The sequence below is a fragment of the Mustela nivalis genome (assembly GCF_964662115.1).
Source record: "Mustela nivalis genome assembly, chromosome: X".
Taxonomy (NCBI): domain Eukaryota; kingdom Metazoa; phylum Chordata; class Mammalia; order Carnivora; family Mustelidae; genus Mustela; species Mustela nivalis.
Window position 1 is genome coordinate 116,380,835 of NC_139040.1, and position 20,225 is coordinate 116,401,059.

A 20,225-nucleotide genomic window follows, 5' to 3' on the forward strand; every position below is an offset into this window, starting at 1 on the left:
GAAATGGCTCCCAATGATCATTGCCTCTTGGTGATTATGCCTCGCCTAATCCCCTTGCTTTGTATGTGGACTAGACCTAGTGACGTGGTTCTAACAAATACAATACTGCCAAAATGATGGGGTGTGACTTCCATGATTATGTTATAAAAGACTGTGCCTTCTGGGGCGCCTGGGTGGCTCAGTGGGTTAAAGCCTCTGCCTTCGGCTCAGGTCATGATCCCAGGGTCCTGGGATCGAGCCCCGCATGGGCTCTCGGCTCAGCGGGGAGCCTGCTTTTCCCTCCCTCTCTCTGCTTGCCTCTCGGCCTACTTGTAATCTCTGTCAAATAAATAAATAAATAAATCTTAAAAAAAAAAAAAGACCGTGTTTTCTGTCTTCCTTATTCTCTCTCTCTCTTTCTCGCTCTTCTCACTTGCTCACTCTGATGAGACAAGTTACTATGTCCTAAGCTGTCCTGTCAAGAGGCAAGGAACTGAGTGCAGCCTCAGCCTAACGCCTAGTGAGAAACTGAAGCCTTCAGACCAACAACCTCATGAGCAGGGCTGGCAGCAGATCCTTCTCAGACGGAACCTTGAGATGACTGCAGCCCAGATGACAACTCGACTGTCACCTTGTGAGAGACCCTGAGCCAGGGGACCCAGCTAAGCTGTGCCCAGATTCCTGACCCACAGAATGGTGAGGACTCAGTTTTGGTGTAATTTGTTATCAAGTAGTAGATAAGTATCACACCAATCACCAGCAGTAACAGTCCTATTCCACTCCGTTCAGGTTGAGCCAAATCCATGTTATTATTTCCCCTTGTGGCCATCATTCCTGAAGAGGATACTGGAACAAACTAGAAAGTACCCAAAGAAAGACTGTTAGTGGGGTGAGAGGTCTGGAAAATACGTCATATGGAGAACAGGTGAACGAATTAAGTGAATTCTACTGAAAGACCCCCTTCCTCCTTGGTAAAGGCTTGTTTTAGCAACCTGATGTCCCCACAGCACCCCCTCTCCCCTTGCTGAAGGCTTGATTGTCCCCATAGCCAGATGGCAACACATACCAGGATGTCTATTGTTTGTGATCACCCGGTCTGTCAAGAGAAAAGACAAATGAGGAATAGAGTGTACCTGGGACTTTCCAGAGTGCTGAGCCAAGGCCCACCAGAACAAACCGTTGTGTCCTTGCCTTAAACCCAGTGCCTGACAATGCTTGATTTAAGTTAACCAATCAGATCCCTGTAACCAAGCATCTGCTTCTGTAAACTCGCTTCCCGCCACCCCAACCTTGCCCTATATAATCTGCTCCCCAACTTATCCCGGCACTCTCAGTCCACAAAGGCTGATGCGTCCGCAGGCGCCTGTGTAACCAATAAACCTCTTGCAGTTTGCATCCAGTGGAGGCGTGCTGTTCGATTCTTGGGTGCGGCTCCAGGGTCTTTCACTACCTGAAAAGTTTATCTATTATGATTTTTTTTCCACATCTAAAAGAAAGATGGTATTTGAAAAGAAGCCTCATTTGGGATCAATAGGAGTTACAGAGACTTACAGGCTCCAAAGCTGTTGGAGGCTAGTGTGTAATCAGAAAATTTCAAGGGAGACTTTTTCTCCCTCTCTTCCATCATCTATAGCCAAGGCCAGGAGGGGCGAGTTTCTTCTTTAATGTCACACTCTGGGGATGGTTGGTCTGCTCTAGTTCCCTCACCAAGGGTCCAGTTTCTACACCTTCTGTTCCTACTGAGGACACATTCAAATAGCTAAGGTCAGCAGATGACATCAGGGCGGCCATGGTTTTAAAGTTTACTCCCCTCTCTGAATTCATGTTTTCTCATCCTGAATTTAAAAAAAAAATCTTTGAAGGGTGCATGGGTGGCTCAGTCGGTTGAGTGTCTGCCTTCATGGCTCAGGTCATGATCTCAGGGTCGTGGGATCAAGCCCCACATGGGCTTCCTGCTTGGTGGGGACTCTGCTTCTCCCTCTCCCTCTGCCTTTCCCCATGCTTGTGTTCTCTCTCTCTCTGCCTCAAATAAATAAGTAAAAAATCTTAAAAAAACCCAAAACCTTTGAGGATTTCCCTTACTTTCCACTACCTCAACCATGCATTTATGAAATATTTAAAATACTTTTCTAATATTTTATGCATTTTTGTCCTAGGAAGTTTTCCAGGATAGCTAACATGCTATATTACTGGAAATGGAAGTCTCTGCAGACCTGTTTTTTTAAAATAGTGGTAAAATATACAAAACATAAAAATTACAGTTTCAGCCATTTCAAAGTGGCATTAAGTGCAGTTACAATGGTATATAATCATCATCACTACTTCCAGAACTTTTTCATCATCCCAAAGAGAAATTCTGAACCCATTAAATAATAACTTTCTATTCCTTCCTCCTCCCAGCCCCTGGTAACCCATTATGGACTTCTTTTAAAGGGGCAAGTTACTGCAGATCTTTAAGAATACATCTGCCGAACCCCAGCTATTCTCAGGCCCTAGGTTGAGGGGAAAAGGGTCAAAGACTATAAATTTAACATTGGGGACTTATACCAGGCAAGTGCTATTGATTATTTCTGTGCTCTGTGCCAATGACCAGTTCCTTTTAAAGTTGACATGTGCTGCCAATATTCCTATTTTAGGAAATTGCAATTTGGCTTTTCTGCCCTTCTACAGAAGTCCTGCTGTTTCCCAGTTTTACCTTTATAACCTTCAGCCAAAAAAACCCCATGAGGCATGGAGGTCCTGGTATGGGCTAGTAGATATTGCTAAGAAGAGCGAGATCAAAGCTTACCGCATTTTAAGTGAGGAGTCTGTTGTCTGTACGGGTACCCATTATCATTAAAAAGAAATAATTACTCAGTGGTACCTTTTCCACAGGAAAGTTTAATTAACTTCATAGCTGAGTGTATGAGAAGATATGATACATTACTGGCTGAGGATTCTCTACCTCTCTCCCCATAACTGTCTAGTAAAGAGAATTTTGTCTTTGCCATCCTACTGGAGACCTTTCAGGATGTAGAATTGGAAGAATAAGATGGACCTAGGAGAAGCTGGACCTGAGAGGTGGTGAGCAAGAGGGAAAGATTTAGTGAAAAGCCAAGTCAAACCTGGGATTAAGCTCAATCTTAAGGATTGAGCTTGATGAATTTTTACATATGTCTACACCTGTGTAACCACCACCAAGATCAAGATAAAGAATATACCAGCATCCCACATGCCTTCCTCATCCCCTTCCCAGTCTGCTCCCTAAGAAGTAATCACTCTTCTAGTTTCTATCACCACAGATTAGTTTTTGTCTATTTTCTCAACTTCCTAAAAATGGAATCATACCGTATGTACTCTCTTGTGTCTGTTTTCTTTCACTCAACATTACATCTGTAAGACATCAGTACTGTTGGAGTGACTAGGTGGCTCAGGTAATGATCCTGAGGTCCTGGGATTGAGCCCCACATCAGGCTCTCTGCTCAGCGGGGAGCCTGCTTCCCCCTCTCTCTGCCTACTTGCGATCTCTCTGTCAAATAAATAAATAAATTCTTTAAAGAAAAAGATATCAATACTATTGGTAGGTAGCAAAAGTTACCTTTATTTTTTTAAAGTTAGAAACAGGTTATTTGTAGTATTTCACAAATTAATTATCTTCTGTCTACTTGACAGACATCTGGATATTTCCAGAGTTTGTCTATTATAAATGCTATGAACATTCTTGTTTGTGTGTGTGTGTGTGTGTGTGTATACATAATGTATATATGTGTGTGTGTGTGTGTGTGTGTAGACATAATTACTCATTTATGTTAGGTATATAACCAGAGTGGAATTACTGGGTCATAGAATGGACATATTTATATCTTAGTATTTGTTGTTAAATATTTTTCCAAAGGGGATGTACCAATGTACATTTCCCACCAACAACGTGAGAGAGTTCTGGTTGTTCCATGTCCTTGCCTGGACTTGATATTTAAATATTTTTTTCCAGCTGCGTTGTGATATTATTGACATATAAGGACTTGATATTTTCAGCTCTTTAATTTTAGTCACGGTTAGTGTTCTTTTGAGGGGCACAAGCAGAGATTAGAAGTCCTTTTTAACTATTTTTGTTGTTAAACTCTGTTTCTGTATAAAGAATTTTTTATTTATTTCTTATTTTTATTTATTCATTTTATTTTATTTTATTTTATTTGATTTAGAGAGAGGGAGAGACCAGCAGGGGTGGGGAGGCACAGAGGGAGAGGGAGAGGATCCTAAGCATGGAGCCTGATGTGGGACTGGATCCCACGACCCTGAGATCATGACTTGAGCTAAAATTAAGAGTTGGAAAAAAAAAAAAAAAAGAGCTGGACACTCAACCAACTGAGCCACCCAGTCACTCCATGCTTGAGTGTAAAGAATTCTGTGTGTAGACAGATACATGAAGCCTTGAAAATTATCTGGGTCATGGGAGACCTGAGGTTTTGGGTTTGTGCAGATCCAGTTGAGCTGTTGAAGTAAGCATATATTTGAGAAGAACTGATGAAGATCATTGTGGTCTTGAAGGTGAAATTTTATTCTGTAAAGATAGAAGATAGAAGAATGGCTCTTAAAGGACAGATGGTTCAGTTAAGATTGGCTAAGAGGAGATAATGTCAGAAGAGGGGATAATGCACCTTTCTGTCAGGCCAGTTGTTAAACTTGCATGTGCATCAGAGGCCCCGGACAGCTCATTAAACCACAGCTCACCACTCCCACCCCCCCAGAGTTTCTGAGTAATCAGGTGTGGGGTGGCAGAGGGGGTGGAGAATCTGCATTTAAAAAAAAAAAAAGATTTTATTTATTCATGAGAGAGAGAGAGAGAGAGAGCACAAGAAGGAGGAGAGGCAGAGGGAAAGGGAGAAGCAGACTCCTTACTGAGATGGGAGCCCAACATGGGGCTCAATCCCAGAACCTGGAAATCATGACCCGAGCCGAAGGCAGACACCCAACCATCTGAGCCACCCAGGTGCCCCAATAATCTGTATTTCTAATCAGTTTCCAGGTGATGTCCATACTGCTGATCCCAAGAGCACACTGTGCTGTGTGAGCCACTGAGGTCCCTGATTGTGATGTCTCAGTGAGAGGCAGTGGAAGTGACAGCTTGTTGGATTTAGGATATATTTGGAGGGGTCTAGTCAATGAAACTTTATATTAAACATTGTGATCCTAGGTTGTTCTTTTTTAAAAAAATATTTTATTTTTATTTATTTGACAGAGAGAGATCACAAGTAGGCATAGAGGCAGGCAAAGAGAGGAAGGGAAGCAGGCCCCCCGCTGAGCAAAGAGCCCGACGCAGGGCTTGATCCCAGGACCCTGAGATCAGGGCCCGAGCCAAAGGCAGAGGCTTTAACCCACTGAGCCACTCAGGCACCCTGATCCTAGGTTATTCTTTAAGTAGGTTTCCTCTTTGTGTGTTTCTGCTTTTTAGTTTATTTCTTTATTTTAAAATTTTTAAAATTTTGAGCCTCAGATGGCTTTATTTGGAAAAAGACACTTGAATTGGCTTTTGGTTGGGGGCATGGCCAAGAGGGGGTACCCAAGGCAGTAGATGCCTCCAAGGATAGGCTGAGGTCTGAGGCTGAGCCTCAGGTATGTTTCTTGTTCCTGATGTAACCTTGCACAGCTCCTTCCCCCAAAGGCTCTATGGGAGCCTCAGGAGCAGAGAGCTGGAAGGGATCACAGTGGCTGTTCACTGGACTGCACATCAGGTACTGTGCACACCAGCTTCACAACCATGGTCTTGGAGAAGCTGACCTGGCTGAAGGAACTGGAGCCTTCCCTCAGCTGAAGCTGGACTGGAAGGAGCTTAGGCTGTAGCTGAGGCCAGGGCTCATGAGGCCACTGTAGGCTGAGTCCACCTGAGTCACCTTCTGCATTCCAGACTCCAGCTGGCTCTCCTTGCCCTCCAGCAGCTTGCAGTAAGTGGTGATCTCAATGTCCAGGGCCAGCTTGACGTTCACGAATTCCTCTTACTCATGCAATTGCCATGCCATGTCCTGCTTGGCTCACTGCAGGGTGGCCTCCAGCTCGGCCAGCTTGGCATTGGCATCCTTAAGAGCCAGCTCCCCACACTGCTCTGCAGCAGTGGTGGTGGTCTCTGGGGAAGCCCTCTGGCCTTGGAGGCCCTCCATCTCAGCCTGGAGTTGGCTGATGTTGTTGTTCATCTCGGAAATCTCCATCTTCGTGTGACAGCAGCCATCACCGTGCTTTCTAGTCAATATCCACAGCTCCTTGTACTTGATCTAGTACATGGTGTCAGCCTCAGCCTGGCTATGGTTGGTGATGTCCTTGTACTGGACCTTGACCTTGGCAATGAGGCTGTCCAGATCCATGGAGGAGCTGTTGTCTATGGTCAGGACCACGAATGTGTCTGAGATCTGAGTCTGTGTCTCACTGACCTCTTCATACAGCTGCCTTAAGAAGCTGATCTTGTTGGTCCGTCCTTTGAGGTGAGACTGCAGCTCTACCTTGTTCATGTAAGTTTCATCCACCTCCTGCTTGATTAGGACACATTCATACTCCATGTCTGCATGCTCTTTGATCTCCTCCTACTACTTATTTTTGAATCCTCCACCAGTCCCTGCATGTTGCCAAGTTCCACTTCCAGCGTCAGCTTCTCCTGGCCCAGGGGGTCTAGCTGCCACCAAAGGTTGTTGTGATAGCTCTCAAACACGTGGTCGTTGTTGCTCCAAGCTGTTCACTGCTGCTGCACGAGGCTCCACTTGGTCTCTAGAATTTTGTTCTGCTGCTCCAGGTGCCATACCTTGTTGATGAAGGAGGCAAACTTGTCAAGGGTTTCCAACTGCTCCTTCTCCTGGGGTCCACCAGCTTAAATCGGGTCCATCCAGCCTAGATGCTGGGGTCCACCTCCAGCTTAAGGGGGCTCAGCAGGCACTGAGCTAGCAGTGAGGCCCCTCATACCCCTGGCCACACGGTGGCTCCGGACCATCCTCACGCCAGTGCCAAGCCCACATGGGACAAGGCTGAAGAGCTGATGTGGGTGCCAGGTGCACTTGTGTACTTGTGACTGCTGAAGGCTCTGGGGGCTGCAAGTGGACACCTTGTAGGACTTCTGGGTCACCCTGATGGATATGGTGGAGGCTAGAGTGGAGGCAAGTAGGCGAACCTGAGAGAGGTTCTAGAAGGATGTGTACTTGTGACTGCTGAAGGCTCTGGGGGCTGCAAGTGGACACCTTGTAGGACTTCTGGGTCACCCTGATGGATATGGTGGAGGCTAGAGTGGAGGCAAGTAGGCGAACCTGAGAGAGGTTCGAGAAGGATGTGTACTTGTGACTGCTGAAATGCTCTGGGGGCTGCAAGTGGACACCTTGTAGGACTTCTGGGTCACCCTGATGGATATGGTGGAGGCTAGAGTGGAGGCGGGTAGGCGAACCTGAGAGAGGTTCGAGAAGGACATAAGAAGCTGCTTATATGTGGGGGCTTTTTAATTTTTTAAATGTAAGAGCCAGTGCAGTTTCCTTTTTTTAATATTTTATTTTGAGATTTTATTTATTTATTTATTTGTCAGAAAGAGAGCACAAGCAGGGAGAGCAGCAGTCAGAGGGAGAAACAGACTCCCCACTGAATAGGGAGCCTGATGTGGGTCTCGATCCCAGAAACCTGAGATCATGACCTGAACCGAAGGCAGACGCTCAACTGACTGAGCCACCCCAGCATGCCTCAGTGCAGTTTTCTTAAACATACAAGCTCTAGGTTCAAATCAAAACTCTACCACCTATCAGTTGTGCAGTCTCGTACAATACTTCATTTCTCATTTGTAAAATGTGGATAATATGAGCAGGGGTTCTTGCAAGGAATAAATGAGACACCTCCTGTAAAACGTATCATGGGGGGGCCTGGCTGGCTCAGTCAGAAGATCATGGGACTCTTGATCTCATTGTTGTGAGTTTTAGCCCAACATTGGGTGTACAGATTACTTAAAAATCTTTTTTTAAAAGATTTTATTTATTTGAGAGAGAGAGCGAGAGAGAGCACGAGTAGGGAGTATGGTGTGGGGCCGGGGGAGGGGCAGAGGGCAAGGGAGAGGGAGAAGCAGGCTCTCTGCTGAGCAGAGATCCTGATGCAGGGCTTATCCCAGACCCTGAGATCATGACCTGAGCTGAAGGCAGCCACTTAACCTACTGAGCCACCCAGATACCCCCAAAATAAAATCTTTAAAAAAATAACTTATGGTATATGGAATATGGATTTTTGCCTGGTTTAAAATGGGGCAAGGAGACACTGCTTAGATAATATAATGAGGATTGTCAAAACAACAGGAGAAGAAACTTCTCATTTCTTTCCATTAAAAATTTTAATTTTTTAAAGTAATCTCTACACCCAACATGGGTCTTGAATCCACAACCCTGAGATTAAGAGTCATATGTTCCACCAATGGACCCAGCCAGGTACCCCTCCATTTATTTTCTAATATTTTTTGATAACTACAAAATTTGCAGAAAGCTAATTTTTAAAATTTCAATTTTTATCACTTTCACATACAGCATATATTGTGTCAACAATAATTCGATTGTCAACAATAATTTCTGACTTGAAAAATTTAGCTTGTATCTTCTGGACAAATTCTGTACAGTATTATGTACAGTATTCACAATGGACATTTTTGCCACTTGGATTCAATGGGTGTTGGTGAGAACTGCAAACTGGATATCTGTACTTGGCACTTGGAAATTTTCATTTACTTATTCAGTTATCTTATCAGTGGCACAATTAAAAATTGCTGAATTATTATCTATTCAGCTACAAAATTGCCAAAGGTCAAAACCTCTGATACCGGTTTTTGGCATACTGACAGGCCAAAGGAAATGATGCAAAAAATTTAAACTGTTTTCAGAGCTCAGCAAAATTTTGGCCAAGAAAAGTTTTCATGCAGGAAACATGATGCAAACATCTATTTTTTCTTACCTTTCAGAAAATGGAATTGTCTACTATATAATAATACATAATTTCAACAAATTCTTCTGCATCCAATTAGCTATAAAAAGAACTAACCATCAAAAGGCAATCATCTGTAGCAACAGCATTTTATCTTTGTAGATGCCAATAAAGGTTTCATTTCTTTGGAAAAATAGACAAAGATTATTCTCCAGCAAAATATAAACAGTCTCCTTGCATGCTGTAATGATCCAGTCTTGTTATTTTTCTGTTCCAGTGGTTTTTAAGTGGAGACACACATCAGAATCACAGAATCACAATGGCCCTGGTCCATTGTGGATGCAAGGCTGGATGCAAGGCTGAGACAGTCTGAGGCTGGAGCATGGACATGTTCGTGTTTACATGTTCTTTAGGCTCCTACTGCAAGACCTCCATTTTGTGCCACTTGGCAGTTTGGGTAAACAGAAAGCCCTTCCACCACAGAATACCTAGAAGTGCTAGATAAGGGTGCCTGGGTGGCTCAGTGGGTTAAGCCACTGCCTTTGGCTCAGGTCATGATCTCAGGGTCCTGGGATCAAGTCCCGCTTCTTCCTCTCTCTCTCCGCATGCCTCTCTGCCTACTTGTGATCTCTCTCTGTCAAATAAATAAATAAAATCTTAAAAAAAAAAAGAAGTGCTAGATAAAATAAGGCGAGCACCTTTTTTATAAAATTTTTTTTCTTTATTTTTATATTTTATTCTTTTTATTGTTAATCTCTATGCCCAACATGAGGCTCAAACTCACAACCCTGAGATCAAGAGCCACGTGTTCTTCTGAGTAAGCCAGCCAGGTGCCACTCAACCCTTTTCTTAAAGTTTATTTACTTTCTGTTAGAAGGCAAAAATAATTTTTTAAGATTTATTTATGGGGGGGCTATGTATACTCTCACGTGAGTGGGGGGAGGGGCAGAAGGAGAGAGAATCTCAAACAGAGTCTCCATCTGAGCATGAGCCGGACTGGGGCTTGATCTCATGACTCAAGAGATCATGACCTGAGCCTAAATCAGGAGTTGGGCGCTTAACCAACTAAGCCACCCAGGCACCCTGAGGAGGCTAGTATCATTTAATCTATCTGTTTATCTACAGATTTTATTCATTCATTTATTTATTTATGGCATGAATGGGGATAGGGCCAGAGGGAGAGGGAGAGAAAGTTTGGAGCAGACCCTGCACAGAGTCTGGAGCCTGACTCGGAGCCTGATCCCATGCCCCTGAGATCACTACTGGAGCCAAAAAGAGTTGGAAGCCTAAGCGACTGAGCCTCTGAGGCACCCTGGCAAGTATCATTTTAAATGCATCATTAGGAGAGTAAGGGAAATATTTCAAAGCCAAAATCAGAGCTGGGCCTACAGTTCCAGGTGGTAAGGAGCTGCTGACATGGATTCCCTCTGGAGGGGAAGAGAGAACTCTTAATCTTTGTAACCAAGATGCTTAGATTTTAAGGGCCTTGGGGGTCCAGAGAAAAGGGTCTGGAAGCAGACAAGATGGGGAGCTGGAACTAAGAACCTTGTATAAACTTGGGACCATGAGAGGGCTATAGTGGGCTAGAAAGCAAAGCCATTTATTAGCTGAGGTAGAAAACAAAGAAGCTTGCTATGCTTGTCTGACCTTTGAGTGAGGGGGTACACACACACACACACACACACACACACACATCCACGGGAATGAATAATTATCACCTTTACTGAGGGTCGCTTTCAGTCCGAATTCATATTACCTCTGTGGTCTGGCAGCCCCATGCTAGGAAATTAGTTTAAGAGATGATTGTAGACTGGATCATTTTCAGGGCTCTTGGGAAAAGCAAATGCAGGACTTCTCTTGAGGGGCACAATCAAGTAAGACCAAAACAAGGATGTGGGGGACTGTGGGAGTAATTTAAGCAGAGCCCAGGTGCTCCTGGGGTGCTGCAGCATGGCTGAAGACAGGGTGGACTGCCTTCTCCAAGTGCCACTACTCTGAGAGTCCAAAGGTGTACCCTAAGCCCGAGAATTTGTCCAGTGGGATGACAGTAAACAGGTGACTCTTTCACCATCCTGTCCCCAGCAAATGATATAGTTAGAGCCTTGTGTGCAAGCTTGCATATAGGAAGTACTCCTTGCTGCTTCCCTTGAACTTCAGAGCTGACTCAGATTAGGGCCTCCATGGGTATAGGAGTTCAAAGGCCAAAATAACCCAACCTCCGAGGAGTACAGATACCTCAAAAGAAAAACAACAATTTATGCAGGAAACCAAGTACCAGTTGTAGTGGAAATACTAACAAGCCAATCAAGTTTTTTAAGTAAGTGAGAAAGAACTTCCCCTTCCAGTTAAGATGGAAAAAGTTGCAAGATGCTGCCATTCCCACTGGACCAGGTGATTTGAAAGTCACTGCCAATCGAAATCTGCTGTTCTGTTCCAATAACCTGCAGAGCAATAAATGCATGGGTAAATGCAGACAGGCTAAATTTGATAAGAAATGGTGATCTATGGTGATATTATTTACATGTGTGTGCTTACATTTTATTCAGTACCATACAATTTTATCTTGAAACTGCTGAGTCAATTAAGGGTAAATTGGGGGGAGATGTAAAGGTGAATGCATCACTAACAGAACGGTCTATTAATTTGTGGTTCACTGAAAGACTAAGGACTGTTCAAACAAACAGCTGTGAAATTTTCCCTAACCCTTTGTCATGGAGGTATAACCCCAAATGAAAATCAGGGCGCCAACATTATGGGCCTACAACCAGCTTTATAAGAAGAGCCAGTCAAATTTTAATTTATTTAGCATTACTTCACTTGCAGATTATTTTCACAAATTGCATTCACCTCTTCAACCTTTCTGGATTGAAGCATACCATGTAGGAGAGCTACATGGCCTTGAGGTAGGGAATTGTCCTCAAAAGCTTTGTAGAAACCTAAGTGTCAGTCAGAAGCAAGATTTGGTCAGTAATGGAGCCCTAAAAAAAAAAAAAAGCATGGTGAGCTGGGTAAATATTCTACACACTATCCTGGGGAATGCATCCACTGTGAGTCTCAACAAATGTCCAAAATGTGTGATGCTTCAAACCCTGAAATTATGGCAATCTAAAGAAACCTGATTCCATTTTGGGGAAGAGACAGTCTCTTTAATAAATGGTGCTGGGAAAACTGGACAGCTACGTGCAAAAGAATGAAACTACATCACCTTTTAACACCATACACAAAAATAAGCTCCAAATGAATTGAAGACCTAAATTCTAGACCTGAAATCATAAAAAAATCCTAGAAGAAAAAAACAAGCAGAGGTTGTTTTGCCTGGCTGGCTTTGTCAGTACAGCATGTGACTCATGATCTTGGGGTTGTGAGTCTGAAACCAACATTAAGTGTAGAGATTACTTTAAAAATTTTTTTAATCTTAAAAAAAAAAGGCAGTAATTTCTCTGAAATTTGCTTTAGCAACATTTTTCTAGATATGTCTCCTAAGGCAAGAGAAATAATAAAAGCAAAAAAAAAAAAAAGGGGGGGGGAGACTACCTCAAAATAAAAAGATTTAAAAAGATTTTGCACATAAAAAAAGATTTTGCACAGGGCGCCTGGGTGGCCCAGTGGGTTAAAGCCTCTGTCTTCAGCTCGGGTCATGATCTCAGGGTCCTGGGATCGAGCCCCGCATCGGGCTCTCTGCTCAGCAGGGAGCCTGCCTCCCCCCCCCCTCTGCCTGCCTCTCTGCCTACTTGTGATTTCTGTCTGTCAAATAAATAAATTAAAAAAAACCCTTTAAAATAAAAAGATTTTGCACAGCAAAAGAAAACATTAACAAAACAAAAAGGCAGTCTACTGAATGTGAGTAGATATTTGCAAATGATGTATCTGATAAATGTTTAATATCCAAATGTATAAAGAACTTAGACAACTCAAAACCAACCAACCAACAAGGCAAAAAAAAAAAATCCCATCTAAACAATGTGATTAAAAAATGGGCAGAGGACCTGAACATACATTTTTCCAAAGAAGACATCCAGATGCCAACAGACACATGAAAAGATGCTCAACATCACTCATCATCAGGGAAATGCAAATCAAAGCCATAATGAGGTATCACTTCACACCTGTCAGAATGGCTAAAACAAGACAAGAAACGACAAGTGTTGGTGAGGATGTGGAGGAAAAGGAACCCTTGTACACTGTTGGTGGGAATGTAAATTGGTGCAGCCACTGTGGAAAAGAGTAAGGAGGTTCCTCAAAAAATTAAAAATAGAAATACCACAGGATACAATAATTCCACCACTGGGTATTTACCCAAAGAAAACAAAAACGCCAATTTGAAAAGATATATGCACCTCCATGTTTATCTCAGCATTATTTACAATACCCAAGATATGGAAGCAACCTAATTTCCTATCTACAGGTAAATGGATAAGGAAGATGTGGTATATACACACAATGGAATATTACTCAGCCATGAGAAAGGATGACATGATGCCATCGGAGACAACATGGATGGACCTAGAGGGTATTGTGGTGAGTGGAATAGGTCGCACTGAGAAAGACAAATACCATATGATTTCACTTATAAGTGGAATCTAAAAAAAGTGAATAAACAAAAAGCAGAATCAGACCTATAAAAACAGAGAACAAGCTGATGGTTACCGTAGGGAAGGAGGGTGCAGGGGAAAGCAGAGTGGGAGATACAGGCTTCCAGTTACAGACTGAATAAGTTATGGGAATAAAAGGCACAGAATAAGGAATACAGTCAGTGATCTTTCAGTGGTGATGTATGGGGACAGATGGGAGCTACACTTGTGGTGAACACAGCATAATGTATAAGCTTGTAGAATTACTACATTGTACACCTGAAACTAATGTAACATTGTCAACTATAAGAAACAAACAAACCCGATTCCATTTTCACACTTAAATCCTCTTTCTTTACTCTAATTCCAAATATCTCAAGCCACTTTCAAGCCACATTCTAACGATTGGATATCCCATATAGCTTCTTTAAAAGGGAAAAATGTACAGGTTCGACAGGTAAGAATAAAAAAGTCCATTCAGCAGTTTTATTTCCCAATAAAAATTCGTCATGAAGCATCTTAGGGTGTCATATTTAGTCCCTTGTGGGGTAGTCTGAATCACGATCTCGGGGATAAAGCTCATAGACAGTAACAACCAAGGGCCAGGCTTAGACCAGGGTGAATTCATTATGATAAACACCATCAAGGGAGTAGCCGTCCTGCGGGCCCTTCTTGGTTGTGTACCTTTCCTATCCCGTCTACAGTGCATATGGTGACTATTCCAGTCCCTACTGCTCAAGAACTTAGAACGAAAAGAAGTAAGGTGCAGAAGCTAGTGTTTGCAGTGTGGTGTTTTACTCCGGCACTCTAATGAAACTCTGCCCTCAAAAGTCAGCAGGACCGTCCTGGTGGCCCAATGCAACGTCTTCTCAGTCTTTATCCTACACTCGCTTTGCTACCTGAACCTGCCAACACTGTCTCAGCTCACGGGAATCCTATCTGAGGCGGTCCAGACTGCAGAGAGACAAAAGGGTGAATCCGAGCCACAGTTCAGGAAATTAAGCATGAAACCTAAATATTTATAAGGCATCCAGTAATTATGTGTGCTAGGCATTTTCTTTCAGGCACCCGTGATGTATCAGTGGGTAAAACAAAGACCGCTGCCTACGCAAATGAATAGAAATGTCTCCAGGAACATTAATAGAATAAAGGATTTTATTTTCCCCTTCATGTCCCTGTAGGTTTTATTCTCATTTTTATTGTAGTACTTTCAATGCATTATTATTTTTTAGGGTTTTATTTAATTATGTGACAGAGAGAGACACAGCAAGAGAGGGAGCACAAGCAGGGGGAGTGGGAGAGGGGGGAAGCAGGCCTCCCGCTGAGCAGGAAACCCTATGTGGGGCTCCATCCTAGAACCCTGGGATAGTGATCTAAGCCAAAGGCAGCCGCTTAATGACTGGACCCACCCAGGTGCCCCAGTACTTTCAATATATTATTGCAATTGTTTGCTTATGTGTCTGTCTGTCCATCCTGGACTGCGGCCTTTGCGATGGCAGGGATGGTGTATTGCATTATCCTGACACTTGGGAAACATTCCATAAATGTCAGTAGAACTAATCCTGAATGAACAAATGAAGCCGGGTTGCTGAACAGTCCTGAGCGCTAATGTCTTCGAGAGATTGTGCTTATCTTGATCTTAGGGGAAACCAGATTTTATATTAAAAAGAAAACCCACAATAAAGGAATACTGCACTAAAAGAATACATATTAAACAAGAGTCAGGGCTTCTCTCTGCCCCCTATCACTGACGCTCAAGGCAAGGCCACCATCATTTACTTTTCTCTGGTTTAACAAAACCATCTCCCAGTTTGGCTGTGTTCCTCTTCCAACTGGTCTTCTCTCCCTCAATCTGTTCCTCATAATGGAGCCAGGGAGTGTTTTAAAATACGACTATGTCTGTGTCATTTCTTTTTGCAAAATTTGCCATAGTTTTGTATTTTCATCAGTTTTTGCTGTATAACCAGTCCCTACATCTGAGTGACTTACCAAAATAAATATTTTTATGCTGTTAGGTCTGCAGGTTGGCAGCAATTTGGCTCACCAAGGCTGGCTTCAGCTGGGTAGGACTCCAGGTTTCTGGTTGGGTTTAAGTATCATTCTAGGGCCGGGGCTGACGGGGCAGTGGCTCCCTGAAGCTTGTTCAGGACACAGACCACCACAGGGGCGCAAAAGGGCAGGTGAACCCAAGTAGCTCATTCAAAGCTTCCACGGGCCTTCTCTGCTACCATTTCATTGGCCAAAGCCAGTCATATTGCTAAACTCAAGGTCAAGGGGCAGGGACGTTCGCTCTGCACACCGTAAAGCTGTGGTCAGCTCTGTAACATGAAGGGGGGAAAGAACTGGGAGCAACAGCCCAGTCTTAGGGTTCAGTCCAAAAACCCCTTCTCCATCGGTTGGCTTACTTTCCCATCTTCTTTTGCAACTTCTCCACCTCTCTCACTTGCAAGCCTTCATCCATGCTACCGCCGTCTCCCGATGCACTCATCTGTCTCTGTCCCTCACCCCCACCTCCCTGCTCCCACGCGCCCCACAGGGTTCATCTTTCCTGGCGGTGGGGGTAAGCCGTACCTCCGTGGGACTGAGCGGGTCGCTCCTTCTCTGTAATTGACTGGCTCCCCTGACTGACTGTGACCCTCCTGAGGTTGGGGAACTGTGACTCTGTTTCACCAGCCTGGCCCCAGTTAGTGCCTTGCATACAGGTACTCATTCTGTTTGTAATTCATCGAAGGTACACATAAGCAGGAACAGACAACAGAGAATATGATTTGGTTTGAGGATCTGCTCAAAGTAATTTATTTTGAAAAGTCTAGGATATACACATGTCCAAAAGGCTCAAACTATGTGCATAGCCTTTTCATTTTTTTCAGAGTCCTCTCTGGTCTCTGATGCTTATTTTCATTACATAAATCTCCCCTTTGTTAGACTTTTGTCATCTGCGCACGGCGTTGCAAGACAGCTTGCTGGTGAGCCCGGTAGTGTGAGGAAAGACTTTACCCTGTGGCTGTAATAAAAAGACAGAACTGGGCTGACGATGTTTGCAACAATTCAAAGGATACAGCCCGAATATTGATCAGCTCTTGTGGCTGAACGTATGCCAAGGGACAAAAGCATTTCCCCCAGGACGGAGTGGTGAGATCTGCCTTTGTTAAGATACACAGGCTCTAAGTTATTTGTTTATAGCCAGAAGACTAATTCTTAATTGATGCATTTCTGAGTGAAAAGACCCAGATGTTATATGCTAATTTTCTCTTTTAGAGTGTGTCAATTTATGCAGTTCTGGCTTGAGGGCTGGGAGAGTATATCAGTCACACCTGACTACCTGCTCTACATGAAAATATGAGAACTAGTGTGTTGTCTCTGGAATTTGAGGAAGAAAATTTCATTAAGGACGGGAGCCATTCCTAGTCCTCAGCAAAGGGCAGACAAGACGATCAAGTAAAGATCTGAAGGTGACTGGCTGGTGGGTGTGGGTTGTGTTTTGGGGGGGCGGGGGGGATGGAAGAAGTCATGGCGGACCCAAACCTTCCAGGTCCCAGCATATGGGTTTGTTTACTTCGAGAGGTGATTGCCAGCTGAGGCCTGTGTTCTTGCAGCTTATTTCAAATTCTGATGATAGAGAAATTATTCCTTTTTCTGATGATGAGAAATCTGATCCAAGTTGCATAGGCTTAGAAATGCCTATGCTAGTAATTTGCTAAATTTAAGGATATAGGATTTCACAATTAGATTCTCATTTAAGAAAAACCATCTTGCTTATTTAGAGAATTAGTCTTTTATTAGTCAAAATGGATTTGCTTCTGAGGCTTAAACTACTTGGACTCATTTCAGGCAAATGTTTTCTAAGAGCTGAGTTCTTAAATTGAAAGAGAAACATAAGCCAACATAATAACATATTTAATGAGCTGCATGAATGCCTTAAAAAATCCCATCCTGGCCAAACAGTAGAACAGATATCATAACCAAAGCTGCCAAACAGCTTCTGCCAAAGGGCCCAGATTATCCTAGGTTACAGTATAGACTCATGGAATTTATTTATTTTTTCTATTTTCTGCTTTTCTTCTTACACAAAGCTCGGTCCTTTTAAAATGTAGCCTGATTTTTCCCTGCTTATTTCCCTGCTTGGCAACATGAAATTGACTGTTTTTCAGATGAGATCAATAATCTCTTCGGAAAAGCATGTGGGCTCGTATGTGTCGGGAAGCAGTGGGAAGTGGTTATAAAGAGATGGTGGAAACACTTTACATGTGCAAGCAGGGATGTGGAAGACTCCAGATTGCATGCTTAACCTCTTTCGAAATGTCTCCCGTCCTCTGTGTTGTGAGCCTTTATCTCCCAATTACTGCAGAAGTTGCCGTGAAATTCTCAGCACAGCTGCCTGAACTTCACAACAGCCTTGGGCATGTCCCCTCTGCGTGCATTTCGTCATTCACAGGACAGCGAACCTGTTCCGGTGGCCACAAGAGAGGAGCCCAGCAGGACAGGGCTGGTGGAGGAGGGCAGGGGAGGGAGAGAGGGCTGAGGCTGCAGGGAGCGGCTATTCTGGGATCTGGAGGCCTGGAAGATCATGGATTACGAGGTGAAGAAATGGCTTCTCGATGCACACATTTCCAGGGCTCCAGGGAGCGGCTCTGGAAGATGAACTTGCAGGGATGGGTGTTCTGCGGACCATGCTCTTCTGACTTGCCTCCTGAATCTGACCTCCTTAGGGCCCTCTCATGGCTATTCTGCCAACACCTGCAGGCCTCCCAGCGTTCTTTAAAGGAACCTGACCCAGTGTGGTTGTTTGGTCATTGCCAGGGTTTTTGGCTAATATAAGGAAATACTTAATGAGCAGAGACAGACGAGAGTTCTAGATCTCCTCCCCCACAAGCAGGTAGATACCACTACAGAGCCTACCGAATTCTGCCGAACGTAACTAGTACTTAGAGTGAACAGTCACCAGACAACTTGTCCCCAAGAGTTCAGTGAGCTCAGTGTCAGCTCCTTAGGCTTTCCAACAAGCCCCTGGTCCCAAAGGTTTCATCCACGGCAGAGCTGGTCCTGCTGTAAAGACAGGTGACCGGGCCTTTCAGTGGGATCAGGACCCCGTTGTCCTTTTGGAAGGGAGCACTTGCCATATCAAATAGATGGGTGTAACGACCCTCTTGGCTGTTAGGTGTAGTAGATTCTTATTTTCTTATTTATGCAAGAGCTGTGAGGCTCCTGGAATCTTTCTGGTCCCTCGTGTGTCTCCAACACCACTCATTTCACCAGTGAGCAATGATTTGCAACGTCCCCTGAGTTCACACAAAAGCCCCACGGAAGATTCAGATGGCTGTTTGCACAGCTACCCTGAAATGTGGTTTACTGATGAGAGCCCTTCAGTGTTCACTAACTGCCCCTGGGGTGTAGATTAAAGTACATTTTCAGTCCTGTAGCAATTGCTATGCTCCTTTCCCCCCACTCATCTCATGCGTATAATGGACAATATTATACACATCCTTCACGGAAATAAAATAACTCAATAAAATCCTTGCCCCTCACAGTAAAGCAGTGTGCACGTTATTAGCCATTGTTCCTCAATTCCAAACTCCTCTTTGTGATGCTGGCGTGGGAACTCTGCGAGCGTGCCTGCTTCGCCAGCCGTCCCTGTCCCTGTTAGGCTCTGCCTGTAGGGGCCTCGGGGAGGGACCACAAGGCTAGAAGAAGAAGGCACTGCTCCTTCCCTGGGTCCAGCCTCAGCCCAAACTACACTTCACTTTGTCAGCAGTGTTACCTTGCCATGCTTCTGATGCACCAGCACCAGCGTAACCCCTCCCCGATCAGAGGTCTGGGTCCCAGCTCCACGGGACACTTCCTCTGGGAACTGACTTCTTCCCCTTGTCTCTTCAGCCTTAGGGTGGGTATCTGTTTCTGGCAGTTACTGTCTTTGAGTTACCTCATTGTTCCCGTTTTATGTTTCCAGGCCTCCAGTACTTGCTCTACTAAAAATCCCTATATTAAACTCACTCTGTTAAAATAACTGGTCTGGGTTCTGTTTTCCAGAATGGATCCTAAATGATACAGTCAGGGTCTAAACAGAAAAACAGAAGCAGAAAAAAAAAAATTCTAGGAGCTTTGCAATGAAAATTTCAAACCAAAAGCTTGGTTTACAAGGAAAGGACTAAGAGAATATTATTATCTTTGGATAGCCCAAGGTCAAAAATGTCAGTATGGTAGGCCTATATTAGGTCATTAGAAGATTTTCCAGAATCTGGCTATTACAGTGATGTGACAGCAGGTATTGGGGAAGCAGGAACTGAGTGCCTGGGTGTAATAGACATTGTACTAGCTGGTCTCTGAAGCTGGCCCCAGTAATATCTTCCCTCCCTTTACACACATACCACTCTTTCCATCAACATAGAACTTCTTTTCCCTCCCAGTGAATTTGGGCTTTCCCTGTGACTTGCTTTATGGTGATATTATGGGAATTCTGAGCCCAGTCATTAATAGAACTGCCAGCTTATGCTTCTTCCCCTTGGGATACTCCCTCCTGAGACAGTCCCTCTCATAACCCATTCACTGTGCTATGAGAAACTCAGGCCACAAGGCAAGGCCACATAAAGGCAAACTGACATCCACTGCTCAATAGCCCCAGCTGAGAGCCCAGCAGACAGCCAGCATTTGCTACCAGCCATACGAGAGTACAATCTTGAATGTTCTAGACCAGCTGGGCACCCAGATAACTGTAGTCCTAGCTAAAGTCCGGTGGAGCAGGAGAACCACCCAGCTGAGCTCAGTCAGCTAAGGGATGGT

At 44.1% G+C, this 20,225-nt stretch overlaps 1 long non-coding RNA gene and 1 pseudogene across 2 annotated transcripts; one reads left to right on the forward strand and one right to left on the reverse strand.

Annotated features, from left to right (window-relative positions):
- The first annotated feature begins 440 nt into the window (after positions 1-440).
- LOC309855717 lies at positions 441-1,378 on the forward strand. The gene is made up of 2 exons (XR_014306945.1): positions 441-675; positions 769-1,378. It is a non-coding gene; the product is annotated as an uncharacterized lncRNA (long non-coding RNA).
- A 4,384-nt stretch (positions 1,379-5,762) lies between these two features.
- Positions 5,763-15,909, reverse strand: LOC309855943 (keratin, type II cytoskeletal 8-like; annotated as a pseudogene). The gene is made up of 4 exons: positions 15,854-15,909; positions 11,261-11,318; positions 7,270-7,375; positions 5,763-7,083 (listed from the first exon to the last, which is right to left on the reverse strand). The product of its transcript is annotated as a keratin, type II cytoskeletal 8-like (transcript).
- Between the last annotated feature and the right edge of the window lie 4,316 nt (positions 15,910-20,225).